The sequence below is a fragment of the Rattus rattus genome, chromosome 7 (assembly GCF_011064425.1).
Source record: "Rattus rattus isolate New Zealand chromosome 7, Rrattus_CSIRO_v1, whole genome shotgun sequence".
Classification (NCBI taxonomy): Eukaryota; Metazoa; Chordata; class Mammalia; order Rodentia; family Muridae; genus Rattus; species Rattus rattus.
Genome location: NC_046160.1, coordinates 62,661,584 through 62,666,154, shown reverse-complemented (window position 1 = coordinate 62,666,154; position 4,571 = coordinate 62,661,584). Strand labels below are relative to the sequence as shown.

The window sequence follows — 4,571 nt, the reverse complement described above, 5'->3', positions numbered from 1 at the left end:
CGTTCATGATTACCAGTTAGTTTTTTTCTTCCTTTTCTATCTGTACTGCTTTGTCATTTTTTTATACATGTTCTATTGGAAATCTAGGATGACCCCTTCCTCTACATGCTGTGAATAGAGTTTGGTAGATAGACATGAATGTGCAAGCGTCACTATGATAAAATATGGAATCAGTTGAGTACATGATTGAGAGGAATATTGCTGGTACACTTCATAAATTTATTCATTATTTTTGGTGAATTTTCATAGGTTTTAGATGACTGGTACTTCATCCCAGGTAAATGCAGTCAAAAGCCCAAGTTTAGAGATAATATAGTCTCTGGTATACCTTAATTATATTGGAAAAGATCATGTAGTCAAACTGCCTTATAAATATGTATGTTTACATTCACTAGATTGTTATAGCCTTGACCACAGTGGCTTCTGTGTTCAGTGTATAATAATTGATGCTGTCATTCAGGACTAGTAAAAATAGTGAGAATTACTGAAAGAGTATTCAGCAACAGAAGTCAATGATATCAACCTCTTATCAAAAAATCAAAGACAATACTGGCAAAGAATTGAGATACATAGAACGGGGATGAAATACACAAAATTCTAACTCCAGAAGATGATATTTTCTTATTGCATGTTTGAACTCCATGTAGCTATATTTATTAACCAGCATAAGACCCATACAAATCATAACAGTGAAATTACAAAATGAAAGCTATTTAAATGGCTCTGCAAGTAAAGGTGTCTGTGTACTGGTAAAGATACCAATATCAGTTATATCCCTTACAATTCAGTTTGGTTAGTAGTTTTCTGAGGTTAACATATCCACCTTGTGCATGTATGTGTACCTTGTTCTCCCAACTAACAATAATATATCAATTAAAGAAATATATTGTTAACAGGGTGAAATTTATGAGGACCCCCATCAAGCTGAAAGTCTTTTGACATCTGATGATTGAAAGGAAGAATTTAATCTCTTTTTGGGGAAAGGTTTCTGTAGGTTCATTATGCACATATAGTGCCGTTTTCTCTTTGTCATCACTGGGTTACTAAGTAACAAAAGAGAAGAAGTAAGGATCTTGGAACCTCCATTTTGATATGTACCAAGAGGAACTCTAAGGACCTGACTGCAGTGGAGAGTGGTGAGAGAACTGAGTAATGGTGGATCATAATAAATGTCATACCTGATTGAAAATTTCAAAGAATAGAAACCCTTATGAAGTAAAGAAAAACAACTTCATAAAAATATGTTTAGAATCTTCATACAATTGTATATTGTACCCTGTGCATATTTCCCCTGTAACATCATTCCATCTTATTCTCCCTTTTTTCCAGTAGAGAATTTTACTGATGCACTGTCATGTATTTGCATATATAAGTATATATAACTATGGAATGTCTAAAAGTTACTAATCAGAGCCTCATTTAATGTTGGTGTTTCTGAGACTGTTTTAAGTAACACATTTTTTCCAATTGTATCCATTTTCCCTAAAGTAATACAAGTTTCTATTTCATACTGATGAAAATGTTTATATATATATGATTTAAGCATGAAATCATTTGTTGACACATATATAGCACAATTTCATAATTTCTTCAATAATGATATTGATACAATAATCATTGATAAGTAAAGATTTTTGATGTAGGTTTACTTCATTTGAGTGAGTTTGTACACATCTGAACAAAGGATCTGAATCCTCAAAAGCTAACCATTCAAGGAATTATTCAATCACCGTCTCAACAACCATCTACAAATCAATTTCAATGAATTATCCCAAAGAGATGCCAAGGTATAATAACTGAAATCTGAGAAATTATTTCCTGATGTTAAATGCACAGTATCTGCTCAATTCTCAGGGAATGTGTAGGGAAATTATTTCCTGAGAGAGGATTAGGATCTGGAACAGTGTCTTGATACCCTGAACCATTTGCCTCCATTTGTCCTACTTCCCCAGTAGTTCTGCTCAACTAGGTCCTTATCTAAGATGGTACCTACTCATGAATATGCAAACTACTTGCATCTGTGGCAGCAAATACAGGGATTTCCACAGCCTAAAACACCATATGGTCAGTGTCCTTTCCACAGTCCCTGGACACACTGACTCTAACCATGGAATGGAGCTGGGTCTTTCTCTTCCTCCTGTCAGTAGCTGGAGGTAAGGGACTCTCTACTTCCAAATCTGAAGAAGAGACAGGGCTTGAGGTGACATTGACATCCACTTTGCCTTTTCTTCGCAGGTGTCCACTCCCAAGTTAATCTGCAGCAGTCTGGGCTGAGTTGGTAAAGCCTGGTGCTCAGTGAAGTTGTCCTGCAAAGACTTCTGGTTACCTTCAGCACTAATATGAGTTGGTTGAAGCAGGTGCCTGGACAGAGTATTGAGTGGATTGGACTGATTTATGCTGGAGATGGTGGTACTAGCTATAATCAGAAGTTCAAGGGCAAGGCCACACTTACTGTAGACACATCTTCCAGCACAGCGTACATGGATCTCAGCAGCCTGACATCTGAGGACTCTGCAGTCTATTTTTGTGCAAGGCACAGTGTTGTAACCACATCCTGAGTGTGTCAGAAACACTGGAGGAGCAGCAAGCTTCCCTGGGCCTGAGATAACAGAAAAGAATAACATTTAGACTTCCTCAGAAATAACCATTTTGAGTATCTACTTCTTGCCTCCTCCTCACAGACCTCCAGTGCCTTTATTAACTTTGTGGAAGAAACCTAACAAAAAGGTGATGTTGCTTTACATTCTTCTACTGAACACCAAAACATTTTAATGACTTTATCAGTAATTGCCTTCTTTGACATGTTTCTGAATCATTAAAACAATAAAAAGAGAAAACCACGATGATGTATGATAAAATATTATATATTCTGAGACAGCAGAACATTTTTTTGAAATATTTGGGAAACACATACTATGAATTTGACCTATAAAGTCCAAATTACTAAAACCCAGGAACAAACGCTCCTTTCATTATCTTAATTATTAACTGTCCTGTGGTGTATTCCTAAATCTGCCTGTGTTCCAGAAGATGTTCCAGTCTCCTAGATTATTAGAAATATTTGTATTAGAATGCAGAGCTACATAAAGATAATTCTCAAAGTATGGAAAACAATATTAAATCACTTTGCAATGAGCTTATTTACCAACACAATGTAATTACCCATTAAGTGATGTAGGTTCTGCAATTATACATAAATGTTTGTTCTCATATTTACTACCTGTGCAGTCTCAGTAATTGGTCCTATAATCAGTATCCTTTATAGACTATAGACCTGTACTGATACAGCATCAACTCTTTTAGACACCTTGTTTGCATACCTGTTGCTTCATTTTTTTCTATTAGTATTTGTAAATTGAAATGCATCTACATCCACATAGGTTTCTTGTGTATTGATTTTGCTGACATTACTCTTCTGCTTGTTTATTAATTTTGTACTATTCCCATTTCTGGGTGTTTCCTTTATCTTGCTTTGTTTTTCTTTTTTATATTTAGATAATGTTTAGTTTCTGTTTGCATTATAATTAGAGAAAGAAACAGAATCAAGTTGAGAGAAGATCAGGAAGGTGTTGGGGAAGGGAAATGAATATATTGAATGAAGAAATGTTTTTTCAACAGTAAATAAAAAACTAATTCTAATGAATAAACAAAGAATTTTGACAACATCTTTATCGTATTAATCTTCCATATGTCCAATGCCTAGAATTTATCTTTCATGTATTTGTTTAAATTGTTCGAAGTCTATTTCAAAGACAGGACTTAAAGGATTTTAGATTTTAGTATGAATGTAAAATGTGTAAGGCTAATGTGTAGTGAACTATATAATTAAAATATTTGCATATTAGCCTCTTTTACTCTCTCTCTCTCTGTCTGTCTCTCTCTCCTTCCTCCCACATCTCTCCTCTGTTCATGTGTGTTTGTGTGTTTGTGTGTGTGTATATGTGTGCGTGCACACGTGTCAGTGTTTTCAGCAAAATTATTAATCTCTAAGTACACAGGATTGTTTCTCCTAGAAAATCTTGTAGTTCTTGAGGACCTCTCTGCAGATGTCGTAGAGCGAAACAGAGCAAGGGTAGAGATAATAATAAGGGCATGTTATAGGTTGACTTTGTTTACATGAATCAGACTTTGTTAAAGCTAAGCACAGGCAGTTTCTTGTACGTATATTTCCACACAATAGAATTTGGAAAAGGGTCTCTGGGTAACAATAATTTCCATAGTCATTCCAAATCCAGTTGTAGAATAAGTTAATATTTTTGATGTCCCTGTGACCATTAAGATAGGTTATTTTGCCAAAGCCTAAAGTCAAGTGTGGTCTATGCCCAACAGCCTACAGATCAGAGGGCCATAAAGTACATGTGACATCTCTCTAAAGGATGCGTAATAATCTAATGCTAGAAGTGTCTGGGATAATCATTCTGGGCAATTAGTGTTCATTCTGTCCCTGTAGGTAGCAAAAACTCATCAGGCTGTTAAGAACCTCTTCTCTCAGCTTTCTGTTTGGGGTGTATGCATTTGATTTGACTTCTTTCCTTGATGAGAAAGTCATGTGTGACTAAAATTACTGTTTC

General features: G+C 35.3%; 1 pseudogene; it reads left to right on the top strand.

Moving 5' to 3' along the window:
- The first annotated feature begins 2,107 nt into the window (after positions 1-2,107).
- LOC116906072 lies at positions 2,108-2,558 on the top strand (annotated as a pseudogene).
- Positions 2,559-4,571: the final 2,013 nt, after the last annotated feature.